The sequence below is a fragment of the Aotus nancymaae genome, unplaced genomic scaffold (genome assembly GCF_030222135.1).
Source record: "Aotus nancymaae isolate 86718 unplaced genomic scaffold, 86718_ANA_hifiasm-v0.15.2.pri h1tg000099l, whole genome shotgun sequence".
Lineage (NCBI taxonomy): Eukaryota > Metazoa > Chordata > Mammalia > Primates > Aotidae > Aotus > Aotus nancymaae.
In genome coordinates this window covers 6,641,165-6,662,114 of record NW_026988514.1, presented here as the reverse complement: position 1 = coordinate 6,662,114, position 20,950 = coordinate 6,641,165, and the positions used below count along the sequence as shown (strand labels likewise).

At 46.5% G+C, this 20,950-nt stretch overlaps 1 pseudogene; it reads left to right on the top strand.

Annotated features, from left to right (window-relative positions):
• Positions 1-7,791: 7,791 nt before the first annotated feature.
• On the top strand, positions 7,792-10,618 carry LOC110568041 (neurabin-2-like; annotated as a pseudogene).
• Positions 10,619-20,950: the final 10,332 nt, after the last annotated feature.

Sequence of the window (20,950 nt, the reverse complement as noted above, 5' to 3'; positions counted from 1 at the left end):
TAAAAAAAAAACATGCCAAAGCCAATCTTAACCAAAAGCCAAATTATTCTTGATTCTGTATTTAGGTTATGCAGTGTTTCTGGAAACACTTTGCTGCGGTGTGCAGATCCGCTAGAATCTTTCATCACCCAGCCCTTTTCCTAACACATTTAAGATTTCTGTGGCTTCATTTTTCCATCGCACAGCGTCCTTGAGTATGGAACTACTTGGAAAATCCTTTGACAGCTGGCAGAGAAATCTCCCAGGTAAGTGCTAGTTTCTATGCAGATTTGTAGAAAACACCCAGAATCTATCAAGTTAAGGATTAAATGACCTTAAGTTTAATGGCCAGACACTTATTTACCTGGTTGGGCCCAGCGTTGTGCCAGTGATCAATGCAAAAGATCTAGGAGGCCTTCAGTGAAGCCTGCCTCCTAGGACACAGGTTGCTAAGGCAATTTCCTTCTTTCTTTCTTTTTTTTCTTTCTTTCATTTTTTTTTCTTTCTTTCTTTCCTTTCTTTTTCTTTCTTCTTTCTTTCTTGCCTTCTTTTTTCTTTCTTTCCTCTCTCTCTATTTTTTTTTTATTGTACTTTAAGTTCTGGGGTACATGTGCAGAACTTGCAGGATTGTTACATAGGTATACACATGCCACAGTGGTTTGCTGAATCCATCACCCCCGTCACCTACACTAGGTATTTCTCCTAATGTTATCCCTCCCCAATCTCCCCATCCCCTGCTATTCTTCCTCTAACTCTCGACCCCACAACAGACCCCAGTGTGTGATGTTCCCCTCCTGTGTCCATGTGGTCTCATTGTTCAATACCCATTTACGAGTGGGAATATGTGGTGTTTGGTTTTCTGTTCTTGTGTCAGTTTGCTGAGAATGATGGTTTCCAACTTCATCCATGTCCCTGCAAAGGACACAACTCCCCATTTTTTATGGCTCCATAGTATTCCATAGTGTATATGTGCCATATTTTCTTTATCCAGTCCATCACTGATGGGCATTTGGGTTGGTTCCAAGTCTTTGCCATTGTAAACAGTGCCACAATGAACATACATGTGCATGTGTCTTCATAAGAGAATGATTTATAATCCTTTGGGTATATACCCAGTAATGGGATTGATGGATCAAATGGGATTTCTATTTTTAGATCCTTGAGAAATTGCCACACTGCCTTCCACAATGGTTGAACTAATTTACACTCCCACCAACAGTGTAACAGCATTCCTATTTCTCCACATCCTCTCCAGCAATTTCTGTTGAACTTTTTCAAATGCATTTGACAAGTGACAGAACTTGTACTTAATGTGAAATTTAAAGAATATCAGCTTGTGGTTTAGGATTTCTAGGGTAAAGAACAACTTAGTGGGAAAGAAAAGTGGTATAGACGTTATAAGAATCTTGAGTCCAGTGAAAAATGGTTAACATTCTTTGAGAAGGAACAGGTTAGGTGACTCTTAGAACTGCTGTAAGGAAGCTGAGCAATTGGACTGTGATTAGGAAAACTCAGTGATAGGCCTAGAACCTAAGGTCTTTAGTAAAATATGGGTGGTATCTCCTTCAAAAAACCTCCATGGATTCCACAAAGAGGCTGCTGGCTTCTTAAAAATATATATTGCTTTATCCTCACCTTCTCAACTCTACGAACATTTACCTGTCACCCGAGCTGGGGACTCCTGTGTCTCCTCAGTGTGACAACTGATCACAGTCAGAGTGCTTTATCCACCTCCCCTTCCAGCCCCTGCTTCACCCAAGACCCTTAGAACTCCCCTTAAACAAAATCTTCCCAGCCTCACCCTTACCCTTTCTGCTACTTTCCACTGTGGCAGTGCTTGATGTTTTTCATTGTGACCCACTGCCGAAGCATTAACACCAGGTTCCAGAACACCCAGGTTGCATGTAGCTTGCAGGCTAACTGACCCCTTTTAATTTCCTTTATGTGAGTCCTCTGTGTGTGTTCTCTGAAACACCTGTTCCCAATTTGCTGCACTTGCTGATTCTGACCTACTCACAGCCTTACTTAGGCATTCTCAATCTAGCCTGAGGATGAGGTTGTACCCCTTCCTTCCAAAACCTCTTTTCCCCGGCATTAATGCCTTGTTCTGAAGGTAACTCTCTCTCACGTAGTCTAGAGGATTCCATCTTTAATTCTAAAATCAGTCTGCTATATTCATCTCCTCCACCAATTCTGCTCTTCAAAATTGCATTTCACCTCCCCAACTTGGGAATGCAGCAATTTTGGTTCGGGCCTCTAAATGTCCCACTGTTTTTGAAGATGAGATCCCCATCCACCTCCCTCTCAGCAGCTAGAAGAGCTTGTGAAAAATGCAGTGTGGTATCCTGGATTTGATCCTGGGACAGATAAAGAGCGTGAGTGGAAAATCTGATGAAGTCTGGAGTTAGGAGTAACGTGCCAACACTGACTTTTTAGTTTTTACAAATGTACCATGTCGATACAAGATGTTCACATTAGTGGGCAAATGGTAAGGGCATACAGAAACGCTGCATTATTTTTGTGACTTTTTGTAAGTTTCTTTTTATAAAACAGCATCTTGGGTCCCAGAACTAATGAATCTCCGTTCCTCGGGCCAAGGCGTAGGAATCTAAAGTTGTAGCAGACACCCTGAATGATTCAAATAGAAATTCTAGTCCTGTCCATTTCCTTTTATTCCTTGTCTGAACAGTTGCCGCTCCCTCCTTTCACTTACCTTAACGTGAGTTAATCCTTTAACGCTTCTGAATCCTAAGATTTAAATCCTGGTATCTACTTTTCCCAGATGAGAAAACTAAATAGTAAGAGGTGGAGTGTCCAGGATCCCAGAGCTCATAAAAGGTGAAGTGGGGACTTAAATTCCCAATCAGGCTCGCTCCCAAGTCTATGCTTATAGCCACGAGCTCAAGAGCTCTGTAACTGAAGGAACAAAAAGCAGCATTCTCACCAATAGTATCCTGGGCCCACCTATTTATCCACCTTTCTAAGTCCACCAGCCCCTCTGCTTCAGCATGTGGACTTTGCCCTTTCCTTCCTTTCCACTGGAGGAAAATGAGCAATGGGAAAGCATGGGGAAGATGTGCTGAGGAGAGCCCTGCACGTGGAAGGTGGAAGGTGCAGTTGCTCTTCTCTCAGGACTTAGCTTAACAGCTATATTTTCTAGTCTGCCTCTCCCAGCTGCCTTAACTTACATACTAATGTAACAAAGTTCATACCGCCTGCTTTGACATGAAATGAAATGCTCTCATATATTGCTAATTCACTTCTCACTAGATTTATGTGGTCTCCCTGAAACACTTTAAGCTCCTAATTACAGAGTCATGTCTCGCACATACTCATGTCTCAGAGTATGATGGAGAATGCTGACATACCAGGCGTTTGGTAGACTGGTGGCTAACCTTTATTTTGCCAAAGCAGCAATCAGCAGAAGGTGGTGTGAAAATGCATCTGAGGATCACTAAGCATCTGTTTAGATTACTAGGGAGAAGCCAACTCGGTTTGTGTCTGAGCTTCCTGATTTGGATTTGGAGCTCAATAGCAAGTTGTGGGTCCAACAGGTGTATAGGAAAGTTTTAGGAGTTTCTGTCCTCCAACCAGACACATAAAAAAGCACTGTTTCTATTCAGATTGTTTCAGCATAAATCGAGCCTTTATAAAATGGAAGGCTCTCTTGGGCAATTACTATTTTCCCATGTATCTTCATTTCTTCAGGTGGATCATGAAACAATAACAGGTTTGCCAGGAGAAACCTAGGAAGCATATTCAATTAAAACATGCTTTAATTCATTCTGCTTCTGTGATTGGAATTTGCTTGAGTTTAATGATTAATAAAATTTTTGCTGCTTAAATTTTTGGTACATCCGAAAACTATGATTTTAGAATTAAAATCCACATCTTTCCTTATAGATCCTTAGGAAGCAGTGTATCTCTACATGTAAACATGAAAAGAGACTTCTATGGCATTTATTTTCTTTGCTATTGCTTTAATATATGTTAAAATTGATGTACATTAATTGGGAACAAAGAAACAAAAACACATTTCATTTTATCATAAATAATATGCATATTTAACAAAAATGTTATATCGTTATCTTTCTATAAATAGAATACACACACAACATTTTTGCAAATAATAAAATTAACAAAAATAGATAGGACTAACATAACCAAATACAACTGCCTTTCTACTGACTGTCAGGAACAAAATAGAAACAAGACTTAGCAAGATGACCTGGGTTTCTTTTTGTTAGTGTTAAAACTTCAGATTTATAATCTCATCAGTATTACATAGATTTTAGTCAGGACAGAGGCATGGGCAAAGGCTTCATGACTAAAACACTGAAAGTAATGGCAACAAAAGCCAAAATTGACTAATGGAATCTAATTAAACTAAACTTCTGCACAGCAAAAGAAACATCATCAGAGTGAACAGGCAACCTACAGAATGGGAGAACATTTTTGCAATCCATCTGACAAAGGGCTAATATCCAGAATCTACAAAGAACTTAAACAAGTTTACAAGAAAAAGAAGCCCATCAAAATGTGGGCAAACGATATGAATGGACAATTCTCAAAAGAAAACATTTATGCAGCCAACTAACATGAAAAGAAGCTCATCATCACTGGTCATTAGAGAAATGCAAATCAAAACCATAATGAGATACCACCTCACGCCAGTTAGCATGGCGATCATTAAAAAGTCATGAAACAACAGATCCTGGAGAAACAACAGATGTGGAGAAATAGGAATGCTTTGACACTGTTGGTGGGAGTGTAGATTAGTTCAACCTTTGTGGAAGACAGTGTGGTGATTCCTCAAGGATCTAGAACTGGAAATATCATTGGACCCAGGAATCCCATTGCTGGGTATATACCCAAAGGATTATTAATCATTCTTCTATAAAGACACATGCACGTGTATGTTTATTGTGGTACTGTTCACAATAGTGAAGACTTGGAACCAACCCAAATGCCCATCAGTGACAGATTGGATAAAGAAAATGTGGCACATATACACCATATGCCATGGAATACTATGCAGCATAAAAAAGGATGAGTTCATGTCCTTTTCAGGGACATGGATGAAGCTGGAAACCATCATTCTCAGCAAACTAACACAAGAACAGGAAACCAAACACCATGTGTTCTCACTCATAAGTGGGAGTCTAACAATGAGAATACATGGTCACAGGACACACTGGGACCTGTTGGGTGGTAAGGGACTAGGGCAGGGTAGCATTAGGAGAAATACCTAATGTGGATGATAGGTTGATGGGTGCAGCAAACCACTATGGCATGTGCATACCCATGTACAAACCTGCATGTTCTGCACGTGTACCCCAGAACTTAAAGGGTAAAAAAACCAAAAAAACAAAACTACTCCAACTGCATATTAGGCATGAAGAACTAACCTTTGGGACCACCAAACTGTAAAACTGCTGCCAATAGGAAGTGGTAGGATCCTATTGCTTGAATCATTGAAAACCAAATAAATTATAAGGAGTATGTGGGTGAGAAAGCAGGCCAAAGAATTATTAGCTCTGTTGTTCTGTATGTCACATGATGTCATGAACTTCAGTTACACAAACAAAACCGTTTACAAAGACTATGAAAAGTGTCCAAATTATTAGTCTCTTAAAATAGGAGCAGAGATGTCCTAGAAGTGTTAGGTAAGTCTTCCTCTTCAGTTGACACTCTAAGTAATTACCTATATAGTATACTACATTGAAGGAAAAGAGACTGATAATTTTTATTACTGATTTCATCATTTCTCTCTTGTTTTCTTCACTTGGAATTTGAAGCAAGGTCCATAAGTCACTTTGTGTCTGTATTTATGGCTGGCACTACACAGGCCACGTGGGACAGGGCAGGGGCCCAGAGCTTCAGTGCGTAGTGCTCAACAATGATGCAGGAAGAAATGCTTCACTTTCGGTGTAACAAGGATTTAGGAACAAAAACAGCCTTTACAGGAAGGGCTTCAAGCAGGTCAATGTGGCACCAAGACTGTGATGCTGAAGTTGAAATAGTGATAGTGAAAGTTTAGATTTGAAAACTGGAAGGAAAATCACAGAACACTTGGCTTAGGTTTACAAAGGTTGTGCTAGAATCACTTTGCTTTAGTCAATATAGTGAGAGAAAAAGGATCCTGTTGTATGATGTACTTTTACTGCCGGTTGCATTGACACCATGATTGAGTCACGTCTCCCAAGAGACGTGAAAAGGTGGACCTACAAAAACTTGTATGCAAATATTTACAGCAACATTATTTGTAATAGCCAAAAGTGTTGATTTTGTATCTTGCAACTTTGCTGAATTCCACTATTAGCTCTGACAGGTATTTTGTGTAAGTTAGGGTTTTCTACATGTAAGATCATGTCCCCTACAAACAGAGATAATTTACTTCTTCCTTTCTACTCAGAATGCCTTTTATTTATTTTTCTTGCCTAAGTAGTCCGGTTAAAACTTCTAGTTCTATATTGAATAGAAACGGTGAAAGTGGGCACCTTGTCTTGTTCCTGATCTTAGGGGAGAAGCCTTCAATTGTTTCTCCATTGAGAATAACATTCCTTGTGGATTTTTCCTACATATTTATTATGCCGAGGACATGTACACTTCTTGAGTGCTTTTCATGTGCCAAGCTTTTCTGAATGCTCTGCACATATTATTTCCTTAATTGCACATAATTCTGTGAAATAGGCTCTATTACACTTCTTTATTTCAGATGAGAAAACTATTGCACAGTGAGGTATGTTCTCCCTATAAATGAGATGATTTCTGTATGTGGATTTTGTTTTCACATGGCATGTAGGTTTTATTAAAATAATGATTTATTTAGTTATATTAAGCTTTAATTTTAAACAAACCAACTTTGTAGCATTATGAATCACCCCATATTGTGAATTTAGATCACACAATCACTTATTAGATGATAGACTACTGCGGTACAGTGCTAAAGGTCATGATTACTCCATATCCTACTTAGAACACAATTGTTTGGAGTTTTTGTTTTTTGAGACAGAATGTCTCTCTGTCTCCCATGCTGGCGTGCAGTGGCATGTAGCCTCAATTTCCTGGACTCAAGTGATCTTCCACTTAAAAATCTAATATATAGGCTGGGCACGATGGCTCATGCCTGTATTCACAGCACTTTGGGAGGCCCAGTTGGGTGGATCACTTGAGGTCAAGAGTTTGAGACCGAGCAGCCGCTCAGGCAGAGCCAGAGAGAGACCGAGGCTCCGGGCACGGCGGGGAGGGAGGGAGGCGAGGCAGCGGAGCGGCCCGGGCCGGCGGAGCAGCCATGGGCGCCGGGGTGCCGGGCCCCGCCACGAGCCGAGGCCTCCGGCCGGACTGGGAAATGCCCCGGCTGCCAGCCCCGCTGACACTGCCTCGGACGATGTGAGCCGGCGACGCCGCGGCTGCTTCGCGGGCAGGGCGCGCGCTCCCACCAGCCCCAGCCACCCCTGTGCTAATTTGGGTGGGGGTCACAGTACCAGGCAGCTCGGGTTTTCGAAGCGGGGTTGGCTGTTTTCGGCAGCTTGATTGGGGGAGGCGACACACAGGGCTCTTGGAGATTTTTTTTTTTTTTTTTTTTTTTTTATTGTTTACAGATGTAGTTCTTGTTAGAGGATGCCGCTGAGATTTTTTTTTTAAAAAGCGGGATTAACTGTTTTTGGCAGCTTGGTTTTGGGGGACCCTAAAAAAGGCCTCCTGGGGTTTCTTTTATCGGGAGGAGGGGGCGGTGGTCCCGACTTGGCCAGCCGCCTGTTAAGGCGGGGAGCGGATAGCGGGGGAATGCGAATCCGGCTCCCCCCCACCATGATGAAGACGGAGCCGCGGGGGACCGGAGGTCCTCTCTGGAGCGCCTCCCCGTACCGCAGCGCCTACGAGGCGGGCATCCAGGCACTGAAGCCGCCCGACGCGCCCGGGCCCGACGAGGCACCCAAGGGGGCCCACCACAAGAAATATGGCTCCAACGTCCATCGCATCAAACGTATGTTCCTGCAGATATGCACGACGGCAGGCCCTCGGGCGAGGCGGGCGGCGGCGCGGGCCTGGCCCGGGCCCCGCGGGGGTCCGAGCGCGGCGTGCGCCTGTCGCTGCTGCGGGCCAGTAGCCTGAACTAGAACGTGGACCACAGCGCCCTGCTGAAGCTGAGCATCAGCGTGTCGGAGCCCGTGAGCCGCTTCGACTCCAAGCCCGCGCCCTCCGTGCAACCCGCGCCGCCGCCGCACCCGCCGTCCCGGCTGCAGGAGACGCGGAAGCTGTTCGAACGGAGCGCCCCGGAGGCCGCAGGCGGCGACAAGGCGGCCGCTGAGACAGGAGCGCGCCGGTCTGCAGGACCGGAGGAGCTGGACGTGGTGGTGCGCTTCAACGGCAGCACCGAGGCGCTGGAAAAGCTCGATCCCGACGCCGTGTCCGCGACGGTCAGCCCACTCAGCGCAGTCTTGGAGAAGGCCGACTCGAGAACCGGTCTCCACCACGGGCCCGGGCTCCCCAGGGCCGTAGGGGGGCCCCAGGTCAGCTCGAAGCTGGTCAGCAAGCGGTCCCGGGTGTTCCAGCCGCCGCCGCCCGCCCCGTCGGGGGATGCCCCAGCCGAGAAGGAGCGCTGTCCCGCAGGGCAGCAGCCCCCGCAGCACCGAGTGGACCCCGCCCGGCCGCCCCCCAAGCCCCGGGAGGTGGGCAAGATTAAGCCGGTGGAGGTGGAGGAGAGCGGGGAGTCGGAGGCCGAGTCGGCGCCCGGGGAGGTGATCCAGGCCGAGGTGACGGTCCACGTGGCCCTGGAGAATGGCAGCACCGTGGCAACCGCAGCCAGCCCCTCGCCCGAAGAGCCAAAGGCCCAAGCGGCCTCGGAGAAGGAGGCGGCGGCGGTGGTAGCGCCGCCAGAGCGGAGGGTGGGCAATGGCCGGGCCCCGGACGTGGACCCCGGGGAGGTAGATGAATCCAAGAAGAAGGACTTCTCGGAGGCGGACTTGGTGGACGTGAGCGCCTACAGTGGGCTCGGTGAGGACTCTGGGGACAGTGCCCTGGAGGAGGACGACGAAGAAGACGAGGAGGATGGGGAGCCCCCCTACGAGCCCGAGTCGGAGTGCGTGGAGATCCCGGGGCTCTCGGAGGAGAACCCGGCCCCAAGCCGGAAGATCCATTTCAGCACGGCGCCCATCCAAGTGTTCAGCACCTACTCCAATGAGGACTACGATCGTCGCAACGAGGATGTGGATCCCATGGCGGCCTCTGCTGAGTACGAGCTGGAGAAGCAGGTGGAGAGGCTGGAGTTGTTCCCTATGGAGCTGGAGAAGGACTCCGAGGGCCTGGGCATCAGCATCATTGTCATGGGGGCCGGAGTGGACATGGGCCTGGAGAAGCTGGGCATCTTCGTCAAGACAGTGACGGAGGGCAGTGCGGCTCATTGGGATGGCAGGATCCAGGTGAACGACCTCCGGGTAAGGTGGATGGAACGAGTCTGGTGGGAATGACCCAGAGCTTTGCGGCATCCGTGCTCCAGAACACCAAGGGCCGAGTGCGGTTTATGATTGGCCGGGAGCAGCCAGGAGAGCAGAGCGAAGTGGCCCAGCTAATTCAGCAGACTTTGGAGCAGGAGCGATGGCAGCGGGAGATGATGGAGCAAAGATATGCCCAGTATGGGGAGGATGACGAGGAGACGGGAGAGTACGCCACTGACGAGGACGAGGAGCTGAGCCCCACGTTCCCAGGTGGCGAGATGGCCATTGAGGTGTTTGAGCTAGTGGAGAACGAGGACGCGCTGTCCCCTGTGGACATGGAGCCCGAGAAGTTGGTGCACAAGTTCAAGGAGCTCCAGATCAAGCATGCGGTCACCGAGGCAGAGATCCAGCAGCTGAAAAGAAAGCTGCAGAGCCTGGAACAGGAGAAGGGGCGCTGGCGGGTGGAGAAGGCCCAGTTGGAGCAGAGCGTGGAGGAGAACAAGGAGCGCATGGAGAAACTGGAAGGCTACTGGGGCGAGGCCCAGAGCCTGTGCCAGGCTGTAGATGAGCACCTGCGGGAGACCCAGGCACAGTACCAGGCCCTGGAGCGCAAGTACAGCAAGGCTAAGCGCCTCATCAAGGACTACCAGCAGAAGGAGATCGAGTTCCTGAAAAAGGAGACGGCACAGCGTCAGGTTCTGGAGGAATCGGAGCTGGCCAGAAAGGAGGAGATGGACAAGTTCCTGGACAAGATCTCAGAACTAGAAGGAAACTTGCAAACACTGAGGAATTCCAATTCTACTTAACAGGAATCATTCCTTGACTGGACAATAATTAACCCCCTACCACTGTCCTCCCTCCCCTGTCCTTAACACCCCACCCCTCCCCCACCAGCCTGGGGACAGGTGCCCCAACTCCCCCCACCCTTCCACCCCACCTCCCCCAGCTTCAGGGACCAGAGGGCTCATATCACAGGCCCCCTTAAGATGGCTTGGGCAGACAGAGGTGGCCGGAAGGGCGGCTCTTTCTTGCCCCATGGGGCTGAGGCATAGAGGCTGAGGGCTGCCGAGGGCTGGCCTGGTGGTAGGACACGTGCACCTGCAGATCAAACTGCCAGACTTTTCACACTCCAGCGTTTGTCTCTGGACTGGAACGGGGCTGGGGCTCTCCCAGCATCTCGCCAACTGGAGGCTGCTCCCTGCCCATGGGGCACCTGGGTGGCCTCTGGGCCTCTTGACTTGAGATTCTACCTTCTCGGCCCTTCCCTCTCCCCCATCATTGTGCTGTCTCTGTTGCATTCTGACCCTCCTGCCTTGGGGGTCGGGGGTTGCCTCAAAACCTCCCCCATCCCCTTTCCCTGTCCTGGGATGGATAGAGTCCCCACCAGAGCCCGGAGGCTGGGCCTGGCCCTGGCCCTGGCCCTGCACTGATTTCTCCTGTGTGCTTCGGGAACAGGGGAGTGAGAGTAGGAAGAAGGGAGAATTCAGGATACCTGGTCCCCAGCTCCCCATTTCCTGGGGCAGCTGCCCACAATTTCTCCTTGTGCCTCCCCTCTCCCAGGTGCCAAATAGCCATAACCTCCCCCTGGAACTCTTATGTGGCCTGTCGGGTCTAGGTTTCCTTGTCCAGGCTGGGAATGCCAGGGAGGAGAGGAGGTCAGCTTACGGGACCTGGCTACAGAGGCCCTGGCCTTAGGCAAGGGGACCATTTCTCACTGGAGAGCCAGGGCCTATCCTGTTCTGCTCTGCCTGCCCAGCCCAAGGTGATGCCTGGAAGCCTTGTACTGATACCGAAGGGAGTCAGCCTCACCCCACCCCCACCCCCCACTGTTTTTCCAATGTTTTGACTGGAGGGCAAAATTTTACTACTACTCATCTTTTTGGAGACCAGGGCTGCCCTGCTGGCAGCCTGCCTTCTAAGTGAAATCGACTTTGTTTCCCCACTTTAACCCCAAATTGGGGCTCGGACCAAGGGAGGTGAGGCCCCCCCAGGTCCCCTCCCCTTTCAGAATCCATCTCATTTTGCCACTTCATGCCTCTGCCCCAAATCTGGGTTTTTGTTCATTGTTTAAAAACAGACCACCCATCCCATCCGTTTTGGCTTCTAGTCCCCTGTAAATAGACCATGACTTCTATCAGTATTTCTTGTCCCCACCCCTTCCTACCCCCAGATGTGCCCCCATCCCCTGAAGGAGCTGGCCATCTCAGTCCTGGGCCCACGCACTTCACCCCGGAAGATGGAGGGGGCGGAACCAGGTTGGCGGGACTGTTGCTGGCTGCTTGGACCAGTGGCCACCCTGCCCAGCTGTCCGGAGGACCGCGTCTCTGTATATAATATATATATGTATGTATTGTTCCTGGTTTTGTATGGACCATGCCCTCTGTCAGGTCGTCCCCATAAAAGCAGCCCCCAGAACCTGACTGCCTGGTTTCGTGGTTCACTGGGGCAGGGAGTGGGCAGGGATCAAGGATGCCAGGCTGCCCCGGTGGTCCCCTCCCACCAGTGCTGCCTCTAACCCTGAGGAACTTCCTACAGTGTCCCCCGGGTGCCTCTCTGCTCCCATTCCACCCATCAACACCCATGCTTTTTGTCCAGTCCTCCTGGGCAAGGCTGGGGGTTTCTAGAGTTCGTTCAGGCTGCATTCCTTTTTCAAGGCCTCCAAGAAGTTCAAAGGATCAGCTAAATACAGCAAGGTGAACCCCAAGTCGTTCCCCCAGAAGGCCTCTAAACTGTGGGGACACTCTAGTTTGGGAATCTTCTGTTAAAAAAGAAAAAGAAAAAAAATAAACTGTGGGGATACTCAAAATAAAAAAAAAAAAGAGTTTGAGACCAGACTGGCCAACATGATGAAACCCCGTCTCTACTAAAAATACAAGAATTAGTTGAGTGTGGTGGCACACACCTGTAATCCCAGCTACTGGCAAGGCTGAGGCAGGAGAATCGCTTGAACCCTGCCTCCGTCTCGCTCTGTTGTCCAGGCTGGAGTGCAGTGGTGTGATATCAGTTCACTGCAACCTCTGCCTCCCAGGTTCAAGCGATTCTCCTGCCTCAGCCTCCCGAGTAGCTGGGACTACAGGTGACTACAGGTGGGTACCACCATGCCCAGCTAATTTTTGTATTTTTAGTAGAGACCAGGTTTCACCATGTTGACCAGGATGGTCTCCATCTACTGACCTCATGATCCACCCACCCTGGCCTCCCAAAGTGCTGCAATTACAGGTGTGAGCCACTGCGAGGTCTATATATATATATATTTAATTTAACATATTAATGTAATTTCTAATATTTGTAAAAACCGTAAAAAAAAACCTTTCCAGATAAGAACACCTGCTACCACTATGTAACATACAATAATTCGACTAATTGTTGTATGTTACAGTTTAAGAACTCACTGTAGCTTAGTGGTTAAGACACAGCACTCCAGAGCTAGATGATCCGGATTCAAGTCCTGCCTCTATTACATATATGTTGTGTGACCTTAAGCAACTTACTTACTCTCTCTGTGCCTTAGTTTACTTTCCTTCAGACAGGAAGTAAGGCAGACAAACCCAATTTTGGTAGAATGAGGGACAACCTACAAGATAACTGGGAAGTACTCTTCAAAGCTATCAAGGTCGTGAAATTTAAAAAAAGACAGAGGAACTGTCCTAGATTAAAAGGGACTAAGGGGCTGCAACAACTAAATGGAAAGCAGCATCTTGTGTAGGACGCTGGAGCAGAAAAGGGACGTTAGTGGGACAAGCAAGTCCCCCTTCCCTCTGGAGTAGCATAATTCCAAGGAGCATATTGGCAGCATTTTCCAGAGGTTGCCGCTCCAGTCACCCACTGTGATTATTCTCTTCGTAACACTTTTTTTTTTTTAAGATGGGGTTTCACCATGATGGCCAGGCTGGTCTTGAACTCCTGACCTCTTGAACTCCTGACCTCAGGTGATCCACCCACCTTGGCCTCCCAAAGTGCTAGGATTACAGGCGTGAGCCACCGTACCCAGCCCACTTTTATTTTTTTTTTGAGACAAAATCTCACTCTGTGGTCCAGGCTGGAATGCAGTGGCACGATCTCAGCTCATTGCAACCTCTGCCTTCCTGGTTCAAGCGATTCTCCTGCCTCAGCCTCTGGAGTAACTGGGACTATAGGCATGCACTACCACACCTGGCTAATTTTTGTATGTTTAGTGGAAATGGGGTTTCTCCATATTGTCCAGGCTGGTCTGGAGCTCCTGACCTCAGGTGATCCGCCTGCCTCAGCCTCTCAAAGTGCTGGGATTCCGGGGTGAGTCAGCGCGCCTGGCCTTGTAGCACATTTTTTTAATTGGCTGCTGCCTGCCTTTTCCTGGCTCACTTCTTCATGTCCCACCCAGTGGGCCCTCTGTCTCCCAAATAAAGGAACTGTCGCCAAATCCTTGTCTCAGGGCAGCTCCTAGAGGAACAAAAACTAGGACTTTTCATTCCATTTTTATAAAGCACAAAAACAGGTGAAATTAATCTGTGCTATCAGAAGTCTGGGTGATGATTGCCCTCAGATGAGAGGAAGGTAGAGACTGGATGTGGACAGAACGAGGTTTCAGGGACGCTGGTAATGTTCTATTTCCTGATCTGAGTCCTGGTTAAATGACTGCATTTTTTATTTGTGAAAATTATTTGAGACATACAGTGATAATAGGTACAATTTTGGGTTGGATTATTATAACTCAATAAAAGATTTTTTAAATAATTCTGTTAGTTTTGGCAGAGAGCAGGAGTTTTTTTGTCAGGTGTTTTGTTGTTGTTTGTTTGTTTTTAGAGTTACCCAGGATCTTAATCTGTCACCCAGGCTGGAGTGCAATAGTGCAATCATAGGTCACTGCAGCCTCAACTCCCCCGCCCCCGGGCTTAAGCAATCCTCCCGCTTTGACTACCCAAGTAGCTGGGACTGCAGGCAGGAGCCACCACTCCTGGCCTCAGTTTTGTTTTTTACAGTGAAGGAATGGTAAAAATTCTTACTCATTGGCTTTTGCAGTGAAAACAGGATGATATATTTGTACAAAGTAAAACGACAAATCATTTTGATAATTATTTTTCTGGTCCACATATGGCCAGAAAGTAGGAAGAGACAAAGGCCAGAGGGACGAAAAGTTGGTTCCAGGCGGCAAAGAAGAGGACAAGAAAGAGAAGATGTAGAGATGATACGGTCCGCACAGACCAGGGAGAGAGAAAAGGAAGCAAGTGACGTTAACAAAATGTGAATACAGAAAGACAGACTTTTTATCTCCATGCTGTCGGAATGGATATAAGGATTCCTCTCCAAAGCCGAAATGCATAGGCATTCATGTAACGCCCTCTTTATTCTACATTCAACAAAGAAAAATTCCTCAAAGCTTGTTTGACATTCAATAAAGACCATTTATTTTAAGAAAGCAGCAGGGTCAATCCCCATTTACAAGGGGTAGTACATCTCTTTTCACAGCCTCACGTTTCCATCTGGTGGCCTTTTAGGATATCATGGACAAGGACTCAAGAGTTACAACTAAGGCAGGGTGGATATTTCCTACTGGCATCTGTCATGTTTGAGGGTTAAACCCAGGCCTCAGATGGGAGGGTCTGCATTTGTAAGGCAGATTGTAAGGAGAGGTGTGGGAGAAGACATCTAAACCAACCCTGTGAATTTCATTTCAGGGTGGCCTGAGCCACAACATTCACATCAAAAACAAGCATATTCTCATAATATTTATTAACCTTTGTCAGCCACTCCTACTAGGTCTTCCTATAGATATTAATGCTTAAAAAAATAACATCCAAAGTAAATTTTACTGAGATTCCAGATCAGCCTATCATTAAGTTGAATTGTTCATTGTACCGACACTGAAACATTTATTGAAATACATTACAGGGCAAGTTTAAACGGCCTAGGCACGCAAACACACATACACACGCCTACTCCAAACTCATGTCAGAATTCTCTACTCTTCCTAAATAAAAGGCAAAAGTTTTGCTGGTATTTTTCTAAGTGTAATTTAGGGACTTAAAATGGGGCAAGAAAAATGTCTGAAAGACCCTCCTCTCCATGCTGTGCCCTTATAAATGATAGAACAGATAGAGAAATGAAATTACTGTCTATAGAGTTGGGCTTGAAGTCATAAAGGGGGGCACCTGAGATCACAGAAATAAACAAGGAAGTTCTTAAGAAGCCATGGGAGAAGCCAAGGCCCACATAACCTGAGGCTGCACTCATCTGAGAGTGCTGTTGAATCCTGAAACTCAGGTGCAGAATTCAAAACCAGAAAACTAGTGTGAACTGAAGAAGTGCCAGATGTCTGAGGAAGCCCACCGCCATGAAAGAGAGACAGGCTGAGTGACAGCAGAGACACACTGAAGTGTGCATTAACAAGATGGAGCATTCAGTTGAGGGAGTCTTGCAGATTAAAGCACAAAGAAAAAAAAGTGAAAAGGTTAAGAGGCATAAAACCTGGATGATGACATTCAAGCTTTCATCTAGTAGGAATTCCAGAGGCAGAGAGAGAGAAAATGGGAGACAATAGTATTTAATTCATAGCTAAAAAGATTCCCAAAAGTGAAGAAAGCTATGAAAATAGAAAAATGTTAAAAGCTACCAAAGCAGAAAAAGTTTAAAACTCAAAGAAATAAGGATCATATTTTCCTCATTAATTTCATTAGCAACACTGGATACAAGCCAATGAGACAATGTCTTCAATGAGCTGTTGGAAAATTACGGTAATTTATGCTGAATTCTCTAACCCAGGTACAGAATTATTTAAGAGCATAGTGAAACAAAGACATTTATTTTCTTTTTTGAGACAAAGTCTTGCTCTGTTGCCCAGGCTGGAGTGCAGTGGCATGATCACAGCTCACTGCAGCCTTGATCTCCCTGGCTCAAGCCATCCTTCCACCTCAGGCCCCCCAGTAGCTGGGACTACAAGAGCCTACCACCACGCCTGGCTAATTTATTTTGTTCTTGTGTAGAGACGGGGTTTCCCCATGTTGCCCAGGCTGGTCTTGAACTCCTGGGCTCAAGTCATCTACCTTGGAATTATAGGTGTGAGCCACTGCACCCAGCCCAAAGGCATTTTTGAACATTCAAGATTTAAGAAAGTTTATCACCAACAGATTCTGTTGAAAAGAACTACTTAAGAAGTCCTCCTGCAAGGAATGACATGAATCCAGAGGAAGAAGCAGTGTGAAAAAGGTAACACTTCTCTAAGTCATCAGCCAATGCTATTGTTTAAGACTAACGTGTTGATTGCCACAGATGCTTAAAATCACAATTTAGAATTAGAATTCTGGATTATATCAACAGGAGAGTTGGGGAAAGGGAAAACAGCAGGGGGAAGTGAACATTTCTTACCTTGTTTGGGAAGAGTCTGTATGTACTGTTTGCCTTTAGATTTTGTTAGGCAACTCTATATATGGATATAAAAAATTAAGAGTAACTACTAGAAAAATAGCAATGAAATGTATACATTTCAAACCAATAGAGGAAAAAAGATGGAACAAAGAAATTTCAATCAACCTAACAGAAAACAGGAATAGGGACAAAAAAGGAAACAGCATAATCCATAGAAAACACAAACACAGGCCAGGTGAGGTGGCTCACACCTGTAATCCCAGCACTTTGGGAGGCCAAGGAGAGTGGATCACTTGAGATCAGGGGTTCAAGACCAGCCTGGCCAACATGGTGAAACCCCATCTCCACTAGAAGTACAAATATTAGCTGGGTGTGGTGGTGGGCACCTGTAATCCCAGCTACTTGGGAGGCTGAGGCAGGAGAGTCACTTGAACTCAGGAGACGAAGGTTGCAGTGAGCCAAGATCATGCCACTGCACTCCAGCCTTGGTGACAGGAAGAGAATCTGTCTAAAAAAAAAAATGAAGATGCAAAGATAATAAAGTCCTAACAAATGAGTGTTCATAATAAATGGGCAATAAGAAAAACATGAATAAGAAATAGGCAATTCATATGAAAACACCATTCATGGAAATTAAAATTGCTAAGAAAGATAAGAAAAAATGCTGGATCTCACCAGTTCTCAAAGAAATACAAATAAAAGAGCATTGAGATGCTATTTTTACTGATCAGATTGGCAAGTATTTTCCAGTTTGATAACAGATGTTAGGCAGATTTGGGCCAACGGGTACCTCACATCCCACCAGAGGGAGTGCGTATTACTGCAGTCAATTTGGAGGGCATCTGACATATGTATTAAAACCAAAACATTTGCATGTGTGTGCGAGAAAGTATTGTGAAGACTATCTTAGCAGCATTGCTGGAAGCAGTGAGATATTGGCAACAATCCAAAGGTCCATCAATGGGAGAATGACTACATGAACCATAGTATGTTCCTACCACAGAATACTCTGCAGCAGTTCGAAATAGTTACTTAGATTCTTTTCTTTTCCTTTTTTTTTTTTTTTTTTTGAGACAATCTTGCTCTGTCTCTAGAACTTCAGAGGGAAAACACAAGAAGGGAAATGACTGGAGCCCAGTCACTCTGAGGGCATTGGCTCAAAGAAGACTGTTCTGTTTCTCTGAGGTTCATGCCCTTTCAAGACCTGTCTGCCTACTTTTCTTTAAGTGCTGTGAGCGCTGCATTATCTTTTCCCCAAATTCTATTTTGTTTGAGTGTGCTAGTTGAATTCGGTTTTGTGCAAATAAAGAACTGCATGGGATGCAGAAGGTGTAGTAACAGCAGCCTTTTAAGTATGAAGTTGGGGGAGTGTGTTCTCTCAGGAAGCAGCAAGTGGAGTGGATAGTTGGAACAATGTGGTGAAATTGATAACGAAGTGCTGGGTAGAGAAGGGCATGGTCCCTTAAATGCCATGGAATGAAGGAAGGGAAGTGCTGGGTAGAGGAGTGTGTGGTCCCTGGCTAGGGCTCCACCCCTACAGACCTAGGTGAGGACAGGCATTTCCTGCCCAAAAGTTGCATTTCCCAAGACCACCCTGGCCTGCCACACCCCCATCCTGTGCCTATAAACACCCCAAGACCCTAGTCGGCAGGCACATTGGTGACTGGATTTTGAGAGGAGCACATCAGCCGAGGAACACACAGGTGGCTGGACTTTGAGAGGAATGCACCGACAGGCACCGGCCAGCCAACCAGCAGAAGCAGAAACACATGGAGTTTAGCTGGGCAGTCAGAGGAGAGCCCAGGCTGCTGAGAGGCCCGACACCAGGGGAAACCTTCCCACTCTATTCTCCTCTGACTTCGCCAGAGCTACCTCCACGCAGCAAAACCTTGCACTCATTCTCCAAGCCCAGGTGTGATCCGATTCTTCCAGTACACCAAGGCAAGAACCCGGGATACAGAAAGGGTCTAAGTGAGCTGGTTAACACAAGCTGCCTATAGACGGCAAAACTAAAAAAGCACCCTGTAACCCGCGCCCACTGGTGCTTCAGGAGCTGTAAACATTCACCCCTAGACACAGCTGTGGTGTCTGAGCCCCATGGACTGCCCATCTGTATGCTCCCCTAGAGGTCTGAGCAGCAGGGCACTGAAGAAGCAAGCCACACCTTCATCACATGCCTGGTGGGGCGAGAGGGAGAAGGGAACCTTTCCTGTTTCAAAACTATGGAAGTGTCAGGCGTTTGAACCAGAGCAACTGCATTTTGAGTGAGGGCTAGGAAAATGAGGCTGAGACTTGCTGGGCGGCATCCTCCGAAAACTAGGCATTGCTAGCTGCTAGACGTTTACCATTAAGGGAACAAATTAATCATGTTTAGTAAACAGACCCAGACTTGGGAGGGTCCTTATATCCCAATATCTGGAGAACAAAGGCATTCCTAATTTTGCTTTAAAGATAATATCAATTCTTTCAAAATGTTGAGAAAATTAATCCTTTATCACAAACTCTTGCAGCAGAACACATCTCCCAGTATATACAAGCATTGTCCTTAGGGTGGATGCCTCCCTCCTCTTACTTTCATCCCTTTACTTTCTTAATGAAACTTGCTCTTGTTTTGTACCCTGGACTTGCCCGGAATTCTTTCTCACGTAAGATCCAAGAACCCTCTCTTGGGATCTGGATCCGGACCCCTTTCCTGTAACAGAAGGAGGCTGATCAAGGATAAGTATAAAGACACAAGATAAATAAAAGGTCTGCTAATCAGTATTGAAGGTCATTTACATTTGCAGAATATTAATTGGTAGTGATTTCCTCCAGTAACTTTGGTACAGGAAAGGAGAAAGGGCCTGATTCAAGTTAGAATCTAGCATAGTCTTTGTCAGAGGCATAAGGTGAAGATATTAAAGGAATAAGGTGAAGAAGTTAAAGTCTAGTATCATTGGTCTCTAGGCTTAACAGTCAAGGAAAGAAAGCTAAAAGGGCAGAATGGAGGGGAAAATGGGGCAGTGAAGGACTGGAGCTTGAGTTAGCCGAGAAAAGACACAGTGGACTAGGAAGTGGGAGAGAGACCCGAGAGTTTAAGAGGCTTCTCTATTCAGGAGAAGTTCAGATTTGAAGTCACAATGTTTCAGTGATAAAGTCCAGGGTGTGGGACGTAGGTTAAGGATGTCAAGCACGTGGCGACTGAAGTTGCCCATGGTGATGGAAGATGAAATGCAAGTTTGGTAATTGGCTCGTCTCAATTTTACCAACCGAGTTCCAAGTTCTAAAGAGAGTATGTGCGTATGTGTGTGTGTTTTAATGAATGTGGGGAAAGTGGAGGAGGTTGGTAGATGGTGACCAAAAAATGAAGACCCCTTAAGACACTAAAACTTTTTTTGCAGACAGCAGTCTTCCTCTTCGCCCAGGCTGGAGTGTAGTGGGGCAATCTTGGCTCACTGCAACTTTGGTCTCAGGGGCTCAAGCAATACTTCCACCTCAGACTCCTAAGTAGCTAGAACTACGGACCTATGCCACCATGTCCAGCTAATTTTTTTTTTTTTTTTTTTTTTTTTGTAGAGATGGGGTTTCACCATGGTTCCCAGGCTGGTCTCGAACCCACTTTGGCCTCCCACAGTGCTGGGATTACAGGTGTGAGCCACCACGCCAGCCCAGCCTTAGTGTTAACATTGCTATATGTTACTGTACCTTATTGGCTCACAGTGTGGATTCTTGGGTCGGCCTCTTTCCTGGTTACCTAATCATGAGTAAGTTACTTCTCCTTTCAGTACCTCAGTTTCCTCAACTATAATTTGGGAATAATATTCCCTCCCTCATAGTCATTGTGTGAATTAAATGAATAATGAATAAAGTGGTAAATACTAATCACTTGATAAACATTGGCCATTATTATTATTATTATTTTGAAGACGGAGTCTTGCTCTGTCATCCAGGCTGGAGTGCAGTGGTTCGCTTTCAGCTCACTGCAACCTCCACCTCCCAGGTTCAAGCAATTCTCCTGCCTCAGCACCCCGAATAGCTGGGATTACAGGTGCCTGCCACCACACCAGGCTAATTTTTGTATTTTTAGTAGAGACAAGGTTTCACCATGTTGGCCAGGCTGGTCTCGAACTCCTGATCTTGTGATTCACCTGCTTCAGCCTCCCAAAGTTCTGGGATTAGAGGCTTGAGCCACTGCAGCCCGCTCTTAGCTATTA